Source organism: Eufriesea mexicana, unplaced genomic scaffold, assembly GCF_001483705.2.
Source record: "Eufriesea mexicana isolate 0111107269 unplaced genomic scaffold, ASM148370v2 scaffold2792, whole genome shotgun sequence".
NCBI lineage: Eukaryota > Metazoa > Arthropoda > Insecta > Hymenoptera > Apidae > Eufriesea > Eufriesea mexicana.
The window spans coordinates 77584-90490 of NW_016910897.1; positions in this window are offsets into that span (position 1 = coordinate 77584).

The window sequence follows — 12907 nt, forward strand, 5'->3', positions numbered from 1 at the left end:
TGAACCAAAACAAACCAGTGCCCGCGCGAGCGGGACGAAGAAGAGAGCAGGAAGGATGGAAGAGGCCGAGAGAGGGCCTGTCGGCCGCGAGGCTGGCCGCGGACCCGGCCGCGGAGCTAGCGACGGAGAGAGGCGAAACCGAGAGAGAGAGAGAGAGAGAGAGAGAGAGAGACGACCGGCGAGAAACCCGCCTCCGTACGCATTAACACCCTCGAAAGGTACGACGACGCGTGCACTTTTACGCGCACACACTCGAAAGCTTCTTTCTCCGGTTGGAGCTGGTCTCGCGTCAAATCGTACGCAGGTACGGGCCCGGACAAAAGAACGAGTCGACGATCGTTTCGGGCAGAGATCCCCTGTCCGGGAACGACGGGAGGGACTTTTTCGCGAACCACGAGGAATAACGCGACGGAAAAGCGACCGAAACCGAGAAATAAGAATGAGAAAGGAAAATCGTAGTTTAACTCCTTCGTTCGCGATATCGTCCGTGACTCGTGATAAGCAAGGTCGACCCAAACGTAAACGTCACGGGCGTGGCTCGTGGATAGGACCCAACGTCAGGCTTCTGATTAATCTTCGCCGATGTCTTTTCGTCTCGATTCCGCGTTACTCTCGAAACGACTCGGTCACCGATCGTGGCACGCGCCATCGGGACTGAAATCGTAGGGCAAACGGGGTTAGGTTAGGTCCCTCGAGGTTCCGAAACAAACGGTGACCGAGAGTGACCGCTGGAGTGCAAAGGGTTAAGAGTTGCGGAAGGATCGACCAGCAGCGCCACCACGCGGCGCGCTGTCGTTAAATGCTCCGGCTAAGTTCGCAAGCGAGGGTAATCGGTATCGCGAGACAATGCTCGCGAGCGATGGCCGCGTCGTGTACTCTCCCCTGCCACGTCTAACAGTATCCGCGCGTTTTATATTTCAATTTTACCGAGCCGTCGAGTGACGCGCGCGCGCGCGCGAGCTACCTCTCTCCGCGCGCGTACACCTGTGCTTTCCCTCTCCGCTCGGCAAGGCGAACGAATCCGCCGGACAATTTTCCAAAAGACTTTCACCCTTTTCCCGCCCCCTACTACCACCGTCGCCCCTTATCTTCGCGAACGCTCGTCTCTCCGCTCCGCCGCTCCTGCGCGATGCGTCGCGTTACGCGCACGACGCGGTCGTTTCGAGTGGCCAAGAACAAGTTCACGCGGACACCGGAGGCAGAGATCGGGGGAGAGAGAGAGTGAGAGAGAGAGAGAGAGAGGGAGAGACACGCGATGCAGAGCGGAGGAGGAAGACGGACGAAGAGGCGCCACTGGTCGGAGCGAGAAAATAGGCGAAGATGGAGAGCGAGGAGGAGCGCGAGAGGAGTCGCGATCGAACGCGCGGGAAAGAAAGGGCAAAGAGGGAAGAAAGGGTTAACGAGGGACGAAGAGGGAACGTGGAGAGATCTGTTCCCCTCGCGCCACGTCGGGAGAGTGCATGCAGTTTAAGACGCACACCGGGGACCGTGTTTCCAGCACGCACACACGTGCGTGAACCAGTCTAACCACCTCATCACGAACAATCTCCTCGTGTTACTCTTTTCCTCTCGTTTTAGCCGCGTCCTCGTCCAGCGAGCGGCGCGAGGCGAGGCCCTCTTTGTTCAAAGGCAATCAGCAGGCCCCGATAACGGGCCTACTCTGTCGTAACCCAAGACACGAATACGAATGCATCGACGGAGAGCACACCAGATACGTGGAAGATATACGAGAAAGAGAGACGATGCCGTCCTGTGCCGGTGAGCGTGTACGCCCGTGTGCGTGTGCGCGGGTACACCGAGGGGAACGGGAACCCGAGAGGATCGCGCGATGCGTAAAAGACACTGCGTAATAGAAAAACTAATCTTCGCGACGACAAAGATCCGCGTGTCTACGGCTATCTTTGCATAGTCGATTTCCATTTTCTTCTCTTTCCCATTTTCCCCCGATCTGTGCGATGGGGCGGTCGGGACGCGGCGCGTCTGTGGTCGCGAATAATACGAATCTCGGGTACACCTCGGGAGATCGGGGTACGCGAAATGGGCGAACCGGCAAAGACGCGACCCGACGACCCAGAAGACGGCGCCCGTCGTCTCCGGCCAGGCGTGGCCCGCGACGATGCGGAATCGAATTAGTTGGATCGATGGCTCGTAATCCAATTAACGCTACACACGCGTCCAGATCAAAGGATTAATTATACCGCGCGAGGTGTCCCGTTATAATTGCCGGGCACGCGGCTCCTGGCTGCGTTAACGACATTGCAAATTACCGGGAATTCTGTTTCCGATCGATAGGACGCAAGGCTCCAAATTTCTAGTTTCCCCGTCGCGACTTTGGTTAAATAGCCCTACGTTTGTAACCGTGGCCTCGTTAGTCGCACCGCGAAGCCGCCATTTTCGTCGACCATCCGCGTTGCCCGTCACGCGGAAACGAAATCCGGGGCCCGTGCGCGTCGCTATTCCGCGCGATCGGCGAAAAATCCGTCCCTGGACGGAATCTCGTTGCGCAAACGGCGCGATATTTCACCGTGGGACTTGGAAATCGTCGAACCGGAGTCGAACCTAATTCGCTTCATCCCACGAATCGCTCGGCCGATTATCCGATCTAATCGTTGCGGGGCACGCGACCGGTTGAAAACATCTAGAAGCAATTCGTCGACCGTGTTGCTCCGACTCGAAGGCGTATTCGAAACGGCTCCGCGAAGGTTCAGCACGCGTCGAAAGAGAGAAAAGATCCAGGTCGTGGCACGCATGAGCGCGCACACAGAGCGCGGAATTGTTACGAAATGTATGTTGTTGGGTCTGTCCGCGTAGGATTGCCGCTCGGGACCGGTTGCGATCTAAGATCGCGGAGAAGCGGTCGTCGTCTCGGTCGTCTTGGGCGTCGTGCTCGCCGTCGTCGCGGTGCAGCGGGCAAATTATTAATAGGGAAAAGCACAGGGGGCGAATATGCTGGCCGCCCACACGGCACGACACGGCACGTGAACGCCGTATCGGTCGGAGCGGAGAAAGGCTGCCGGTTGTTTTCATTCGGCCGGCCTTGACGATGTCGCACCTTCCTTATCGCGACGCCGCCGTCCGCGCCGACCACGCGTCCGTCTTCCTCCGCTCCGCTTCATCGGCGAGCCGATGCACGCTTTCCGAGCGTCTCCGTTGCGTCCGTCCGTGACGAAGTTCCTGTTTCCGCGAGAGATAGTCGCGGCTCGTAATTCCAGCGAGAGTGTTCTCCATTCGATTAGGGATCCGAGTGGAGCGCGAAAGATTTCGAGCGTTGCAACGAGTGGACGGGGCGATTCGCGTTACTCTTCCAACGTCGTTTAAATCATCGCGAGATAAAGATCGTTATCGGCGATGCTTATCGAGCGTGGTACAAAGGCAGATATTAAAAGGCCGGGAGGAGAGAGGTTGAGAGGCAGAGGCCCTCGAAGGCCCCGAGGATATTCGTCGATAGCATCGAAGAGCCACGGCTCCGATTCCGATATCCATTCGACGTTGTCCTCGTGGTGGTCGTCCGCAACTCGTGGCGTCCCTACGACCTCGATAAACCGCCCCGAGGGCAGAGAGGAAAGGACTGGACAGCGAAAGGTGCGACGCACCGCGTCGTCCGCGACTTTACGCATTCGTAGTAACCTAGAAACGGCCGGTGGCGTGGTTGCGATACTTGGAACAGATTAACCGTGTGCACCGGCAACGACAACGACAACAACGACGACGAGAACGACGACGAGGACGACGTCGACCGTGTTGTACACACGGCGTGTGTATATACATATACATAGAGCGAATTACTTTCGCCGTTCGGTGCACCGCGTCAATGCCATCAGCCAGCACGACTGGCTGGCTAGCTGGTTTCTTGGTTGGCTGACTGGCTGAAACCGGCTACGCTGCTGCAAAGCCGAACGAACGAAGGAACGAAGGAACGAACGAACCGAGGGCCTGCCCGGAGAGAAACTGGTCAACTGGAACCGGAGTTGTGCTACCGCGGAGCTGGACCGGCCGCGGACGACGTGGGTTCACCTGGACAGCTGGAGAGATACGCCGACCCACGCTGCACGCTGCTCGTAAAGTATTGCGCTATAAAGTGCAGGACACACCGCAGTCAGTCGATCCCTCCTTATCCCTCTTTCTCCCTTTCTCTCTTTGCCCTCTTCCCTCTCGCTGCCTCGGTACCGTACTCGTCTTCGTTTTTCTTTGCCCGGTTTCTTCTCCTACTCGCGCCAGCCAGAACCACTCGGTTCCTTCCTTTCTTTCGGGATCTTGGTCGCTGGCGGAATCTCCGACTGATTAGGTACTCTCGCTGCTTCGGTTCTCCGGTTACCGCGTTTAGAAGAACGTAGGCGTGCACTTGGTCTCGCTTCGGGGAAACGCGACTGGGAATTCGCCTTTCCGACCATTATTAGTCCTCGATCCACCCGGGAGAAAAAGGGTTAGGCAGGGTATCGGTTCGGTATCGGTCGGGTATCGGTTGGTATCGGTTGGTATCGACGCTGGCCAGCGTCGGCACGCGCTGGGAAACCAGTCGATCGGAGATGCCGCCGATCCTATCTCGCGAGCGATCTGCCTTTTCGAGGATAGATCGTTTTTACGGGACGCTTGATAGATCGCGTCGGTTCGTGGACCTCGATGATATATTCCTTCCGAGATCCCTCGGCCTCGAATCTTCCCGCCAAGATCTTCTCCGTCGATCGCCGTTTATTCCTCCGTTTATATGCCGGTTGCATAAAGAAACGAGGCGACGCGGCCGTAACGATAGGCCCGTATCTAATTTTTTCCCTCGGTCCGAACGACGCGTCAGCGTGGTTGTCCGGATAACGAAAGAATGTCGATCCGGCGAGTTACGAGCCGGCTTCCTGGTTACGCGTTATCGATTCCCGGTAGCTTTCGACGCGTCCAAATGAATCTATAAAGCGTTAAGGCTCATCGTCGATGCAGAAGGATGAACGTTGCCGTCGTCCGTGGTGTGTCACGGTGAGGCAAGGGGAAGGAAGAAGAGGGACAAAGTGCCGGTATATTTAATGGTAGTTAAGAGAGTAAGCTGGTATTGGTACAGTTCTGTCCGTAGCGAGCAGCGATTGGTGTTGGTGGCCAAGGTAGCGGTGGTGGTGGTAGTGGCGCTGGCGGTGGTGGTGGCGATGGCGATGGTGGGGCCTGATGCAGGTGTTGGCCTTGGGCTCCCTAACACCAAGCCTACAATCTCTAAGGCTCGCCTATATACGTTTGCTGGTCGGCTCTGCGCGCACCACCGCCTCCGTTCCTCGATTTTAAAGCCATAACGCAACACGCCAATCCGTGTCTTTGTTTAGGCCTCGGGACGCGGCTGATTGGCTGCGGGGTCGCTGCGGAAAAATTACTCCGAGCTTCGACCCGAGACAGCGGGAGGGAGGAAAAAAAAATGCCACGTCTCTTTCGTCACCCCGCGCATGGGAATATGATTTAATTCGCGGAGAAGTTGCAAAAGGGTATCCTCCCCGCGCCTACGCGATCAAGGATTCCCGACGCGATTGGAACGGGGAGGGCAAGGACAGTCGCGAGCGTTCGCAACCGCGACCAGAGCTCGCTCGCGTTCACCAACCGTCGATCGATCTTAATCGGCCCGTCCGCGGACGATCCGCGAAACGAGCCGCGACTTTGTAACGCTGGAATAGCCGAGATTCGCGTTCCGGATTACGCTCGTACCGGTATTAAATGCCTGAAACGCGATTTTCTCTTCGTCCTGTTGGGTTGAACGAACTTTGGCGCACGATAGCCAGCGATTAACCTACGTTTCTCTACCACGTTCTCGCGTTACTCTCATTCTCCTCTTATCGGCCAACGTTCCTCGACTCCGAAATCGCGAAACCCTTTCGATCACCCGACGTCTGGCAACCTAGACACCGTCCGTAACCCTTTCACCGTAATCACCCCGTCTTTCGATCCAACCCCCCCGCCCCCACCCAATCGCTCGATGTGGCACCACCCTGCCACGAAACCTCTGTCTCGCCAACAGGGAAACGTGGCCCAAGTGTCAGTCAAGCGTCGCGGGGTACATCGCTTCTTACTCTCGATTCTTGTCCCTCCACGAACAGCAGTCGTGTCGTTCTTCGTTCCGCGCACGCGCGTTGGCTCTTTAACCGAAGAATATGAGCGACCGACTGCGCCGTGCATACGTATGCGGGGGCCCGTACGCGCGCGTAATGCCACTCGCGCGAGCGCGCGGTTCGCCTAGAGAGCTAGCTAGCTGGTTCTCGGAAGATGCAAGAATCCTCGAGCTCTGCGAACCCGGCGCGGATTTATCCAACGAGCTCGCGCTGCTCGTTATTCGGCCAGTCTTATGCAAAACAGACGGCGGAGGACCGATGGAAGAGAGGCCTTGGAGAAAGTGGAGAGACGCGCGCGGATCGCTAAGAGCACGGCCAGCTCGCGCCTTTCCACCGACCGGCGTGAATAAATTACCGGGGTACCGTTATTGTCTCAGTCCAGGAGACACCGCGCGCGTCTTTATTTCTAGAAACTCGCGACACCGGAGTCTACGTGGATTCCCGTGTACGCGATCGGGAAGCAAACGCACGGGACGATGCAGCGTCGAATGGTCGTTGATTCGAGATCGATAAACTCGGGAAACGCGTAAGATTGGAAAACACACGCTTCGGGAACGCCGCGGAACCGCGGAAACGTTTCGAGGCCCGTCCGTGAAAGCTAGTGGGCGAAATGAAATAATAGGAATCGTAAAGCTAAGTATATCCGTCAGCCTTACCGTTGATAATTTACTGTTGCGTCGCAGCACGATCCGGAGGGAAACGCTGGCTGGCAGTATGGCGGGCAGGCGCTCGCGTGAACGTAACTTAAAGATTACCCCCGAGGATCGTGCGATTCGTGACGTCAGCCACGGCCACGTGTCGAAGAGGGAAGAAGAGGTCGCGGAGGTCCAGCATGACCGGTGGTTCCGCGAACGGATAATTTCAGGATACGGACAAAGAGATGTGGCTGCGATCGTCGCGCGTACCCCAGGGCCCGATATCATCGGACCCTGCCCCCGCCAGCGGTTCGTCTCGAATTAATCCCGGCGAGGCAGCGCTTTAACTGCCGTTAAACGAAGGAGACTTCCTAGCAGGTTTCTAAGCGAGGTTCTTGCTCGAGGTAAATCGACGTTTCGTCGAATGCGAGTCATTAGGAATATTTCCTAAAGGGAGAAACGACGAGTAAACAAGCCCTGCTCCGAAGCGGGATAGACAGACTTGGGAGCTAATCCCTGGATGGAAGCGACGATAATTCGTGGTTGGACACCGGGCAAGAGATACGGGCGTGAACGAAGCAACGATCGTGTTCGCGTCGCGCGCCTAATCATCGGTTATCGCGCTAACGACAGACTAGGAGCGGATAATGATACGAATCTCGCGACAAAGAGCGTACGCGCGCATTAGCGTTGGCTCGCTGGCCTGACAGCGAATGGGACGGAGATGGATGACGCGAGCTAAATTTTACCACGCTGATGCGTCTTCCTGTTTGAAGAAACGGTTATCTGCGGTTATCCCGTTGGAGGGGATCGATAAACCGACATTTCGAATTTTAAATATTTGAACGACTCGGGCGACCGTGCGGGATCCAATCCTAAATCGCGTCACCTCGGGATGCCGGAGAAACGAAAAGATATTCGTGTTCCCGTTGGAAAGGCTGCGGCCGAGAGGTCTCGCGATGTGTACGCGCCCTAAGGTTCTCGTGACGCCGTAGCAGCCTCGGTCTCGGAGCGCGCCTCGTGACGTCAGTGGTGACCACGTGCTGAACAAGAGGGAGAGTCGGCCAGAGAGAAGCCACTCCGTGCCTCTCTCGTATCGTATGGAGCGTGGCCCGGGGATCAAGGACGGTTTTACTCGCGAGAAGCGGAGCCGCGTGTCCCTGCATCTCGCGTCGTGCTGTGCAGCTGAGAGTGCACCAGTGGCGGCGGAGGGACGTCGAGGAGGAGCAAGACGTGCTGCAAGACGTGGCGGAGGAGGAGGTGGAGGAGGTAGGACCGGGGTAGGTAGCGGGAGTACAGAAGAAGAAGCGGAGTCGAGACGGAGGAGGGAAAGAAAGGCTGCAACGAGAACGGGCTGAGCGGGGGGGGGCAAAGGGGGGACTCGAGTTATAATGCTCCGCGCGTCCACTGTCCCTAGCTGGTGGAAAGGAGAGGAGAGAAAGGCGTTGAAGAGAGAGCCAGCGGTAGAGTACCTCGTTCCCTCGCCCTCGTCCCCCCTGTCCCCCTCGCAGTGCTTCGTCGACGTGTCTCGTCGCTCTCTCTCCGTCGCTCTCCCGTTGCCCGATTTCCACCTCCTCGTCGCACTCTCGGACGGAGATAAAGAGAGTAGAACGAAGAAAAAGAGCGGGCCGGCGGAGGGGCCCGCGGGGACTGAGTACGCGAGGGAGGGAGAGGGAGGGAGGGAGGACGGAGGGAGAGGTTAGGAAAACGTGTCCCAGCCTGCACGACCCGGTACACTCACCTCCAACAATTCTGACCATAACATTAGAGAAACGAGCCGGAATCGCGAAACATCGCGCTGAAACACCTGGTTCTGCTCGCTCGTTACGACGGCCGAGAAAGCACGATAAAACGTTACCTGTTGCTGCGTACGCTTAGAAAAATCCCGCTGCCCTACCCCCGTCCTTTTTCCCCCGTTTTTTCCCCTCGCTCCATTTCTTTCCTCCATTTTACTCTTGCTCCTCGATGTACACCCGGCAGACCTAACGCTGCGTTCGAAACGGATGACGAAACCGCATCGGGGAACGACGTCACTCTTTGGCGAAAAGATTACACCGATTTACATGCGCGCCCCTAATTCCACCGAAAGACTCGCTCCTTCTGCGCGCCTAATTCCACTGCAGGCACTCGGCCCTCCGCGCGCCGTGACTCCAGTCGATCCTCGTGCGCTCGCAAGTTTTATTCGCGCAACACGCGCGTTACACGGGCGGAGATAACACGGACGGGGAAAAAGGAAACGACCGTGGCTCATCGAATATTACGTCCCGCTCGTCTGGCGGCGCTAAGTGCCGCAGCTCCATCTGGACGCGATCGTTCGGTTACGTCAAGATTTCCGAGAGAGAAACGAGGCAAAAAGTGCGGCAACGTCGCGGCTGCGCGCGCTTGATTCGGAACCGAATCCGCGAGGCGCGCTGCGTCCACGGCGCGATATTTTTTCATCGCGAATCGCCGGGGAAGGCTAGGAAAACGTGTCCGAGCTTGTACGTTCGCGTACAGTCCTGACAGCGAGTTTAACCGATAACGGGCAAGGCGAGACGCGATAACGGAACGAAGCGTCGTTTAATCGATCGAACCTAACCTCTCCGCGACATTCGGACGGTCCGGCGTACAGGTTTAATTACGACGCACGGCGACCGACGCGACCTCTGTGATTCCGCGTACGAGCATCTACGCGGGGAATATTTTTATCCGATTTTTCTAATCGCCGAGAGTTTCGAGAGAAACGGTCGATCGATACCAAATAAGAACGCGAGTCGTCCACGATCGTCGCGTTTAGAGCGTTCGATATCGGGGCTACAGTCACGGAGCGTGCCTCTCGTATCCCGTAATCCCCACGGATTCGAGTGGAAACCACGCGAAAAAGGTAACTCACGGCGAAAAAACGGTCGGAAGAACTCGCTACTCGTAGATTGTACGTTTTATTCAGCAACGACAAGAAGAAGCTTCGATTTCGAATGGAAAAAGCGGCGTATACAGACCGAACGGAGAGGACGGCGTACATGCGCGCTGGATACCGGCTAAGGAAATAATCCGTTAGTTTATTACGAGGCAGAGAACGAAGCGGCCGCGTGTTGCTCTGTTTTTGCCTGGACGCGTAAGTAAAACCTGTAACGCGATCCCGGGCAAAACGAACGACAAGTCGCGTTCGACCTCGCGTATTACGCGTGCAGCAGCACGAAGAAGAGGTATATACGTGGAACGGAAAGAAATTTCGGTCTTGCTCGAGCGGACGAAGGAGATGATTGCGCTGACCTTGGGCGCCTCGCGCCATTGCACAGCCATAACTGAATCGCGTTACCCTGCGATACTTTCGTAACGTAGCCAACGCACGACTCGATAATAAAGTAACGTGTCCGAGACGATGCCACTGCGAGCAGTCCCTCGCCTACCGATTCCATACGCCGCGTAGCAAACGACTCGCCACGCGATTCTCTTTCCTCGTCCTTCCATCGGGATCCACGGTACGCACCTTCGTATATCGTTCGCTTCCACCGTTCATTATCTTCGCGGTTTTTCCGCGCGATGCCCACCGTCGCCGCTCGCCGATTTATGCGATTCTCCGTCGAACGCGGTTCGTTACGGTCGATGAGAAAAATTTACGATTAACCCGCGCCGTAAATTCGCAGAGGTTTATATACTGCTCCGTCCTCTGGACGCCATCGATCGCGAAACTTCGATCACCGTCCCGCCATTCTGACAACAATGGCGCGGACACGCGCGAATCGGCTCTCATTTTTTGGAACTCGCCCGTCTAGGATATCGGAGAATTTTTATTTTCCTTCTCCCTTTTCTCCTTTTTTCTTATTTCCATTTGTTAGGGGGACACGAATAGTACCCCCGCGAGTTGGTATAGACAAACGCTTTGTTCCCGCGATAGGATCTTCCCGATAGACTCGACGAAATTCATCACGGAGCAACGTCACAGGCAAGGACGGTACAAGGAGCTCGTCGAAGCGTTCGGGAACGATGCGTGTAATACAACGGGAAAACACGTCTATCAGCCCCCTCGAGGAATCGCGATTGTCCTCGAGGACGATGAGGCTCGTAGCGCTTCCGCCTTTCGCCGTGCTCCTCGAACGCGAGTCTTCGATTTGGAGCAAGAACAAACGATATCAATGGCAGTCGTATAAACGTCTCCGACGCACTCGACTTTTCGAGACGGTTACGCGAGCAGTGCTCGGAGAACGGAAACGATCCGCGAGGTAACTGCGGGCATCCCCGGGTAGATCGGAAAATTAATCCAGTCGAACTATTAGGGAACCACGGTCGAAACGACCGTCTAGGGAATATCGGTAAAGCTCGTGGAAAGTTTCGCCGTCTCCGGAAGCTGCCGGAGTACTCGGAGAAGCTTGGAAATCGGCGACGATGGCCGTTTCGACGAGATCGCTCGCGTCGTCGCCGGGACGCGCGGGTAGCGACGCGAAAAACGTCTCATCGCGACGGATAAGACGTTGCGCGAGGTCAGTGTGTAGGTAACGAAGTGGACGGCCGGAAACGGATGGAACGGAACCGGGGAACGGTCGGGTGGATTATTCGCGGGCGAGGAGGGATAAGAACGGGAGAATCGCTGGATGTAATTTCGCGAAACGTCGAGTGCGTCGTATCGTTTGGATTCGACGAGCTGCTAGCTTCCCCGAAGCTCGCCGCGGCGCGCGCGTCGTCCTAGGATAACGCGCAGGAGGCGTCAGGACCTACCACCACACCGCGCCGGTTGCGACTACCGCCGATGTGGGAGGGAGAGGTGTGGAAGAAAGAGGAGCCGTGTGTACAAGACCTTTGGTATTACCAAGTCAAATACACCGGCGAACATTGGCCGAGGCCGGAAAAATGGCGACCATGGAGTCAAGGAACCTGCTACGATTCTCCCCGACGTCCCGTTCCACTCGTTTTCCCGATCATATTCGCCCGCCTTCGCGTTTCCTTCGATTCCCCGGGAAACGACGCGAGTACGTCGTTGAACGCACTCGTCGAATTTGTTTGCTCGAGCTCGAAAACGAGAGTAACGCCGCAGGGGCTCCGCGCGAGGACTCGCACTCGCGGTAAGTCGATTATTACGTTATCTCGCGATGCGGAGAGAAAGAGGAGAGACACGGTGAAAGAGGGGCAACACGCGGAGGAGAGAGGAGGCATCTTGCATCAGAGAACACCGGCAGAGAGCTGTTGGCATTTCTGTTGGAAAGTTTACCGTGTCTCTACGCTCGATTCGCTTTCCACGCACAGCCGAGGAGAAACGCGCGTCTCTCGATCGCGGTCGACGGTTTCCTGTCTCCGAACCGCGCCGCGATTATCCACGGGCTATTTTGCAAGCCTCCGATGAGTCAGCGCGTGCGTCGGTAACCACCGTCGCCGCCGCCGACGATGACGACGACGTCGACGACGACGACGACGACGATGACAATGACGACGAGGTCGACGAGGTCGACTGCGACGACCACGACGACGGCCATAGAATCGATAAGCGAACGATCCACCATCCGCCGCTAGCCCTCACGACGACGACGACGACGACGATGACAATGACGACGAGGTCGACGAGGTCGACTACGACGACCACGACGACGGCCATAGAATCGATAAGCGAACGATCCACCATCCGCCGCTAGCCCTCTTCTGGCCCCCTTCGATACCGGATTAACCAGTTTTTGCCCGCAGCGAACTCTGCCCGCTATCGAAATAACTGGAAGAGTGGAAACGGAGCAACGCGCTGGTACACGCGCGTATACTCGCGCCGGTTGGAAAGGCGTCGGAGAAAGGCGGTGCAAGTTGGGCTCGGAACGGATGATCGCGGAGGAAGAAGGAGGAAGAGGACCGTCGACCGACTTACGACGCGCGGCGTCGGATCCTCGAGAGCGGACTCGAAATCGAAAGCGCGCGGTGGCAGGCTGCCGGTCGGCTTCCGTGACGCAATCGCGTCCGCCGCGCTCTGTGTTCCTGACCTGCCTTCATTTTTTATCCCCCACCAGAGCTGCCACGGTAGCGTGGCCGACACAGCCAGCAGCGGTGTAGAGTAACCGCGATCCACGAGAGAGCATAGAGGCCTCATAACGACGAACAACCGGTAGGTTGTAAAGCCGTCGTAACTCCCGCGGGATAAAAATCCCGGCACACGCTCTAACCGGCTGTATCGGCCCGGCACATCGACCACCACCGCCGCCGGTGGAGGTGGAGACACGCGGAAAGAACGAGAGACGGTGGGAG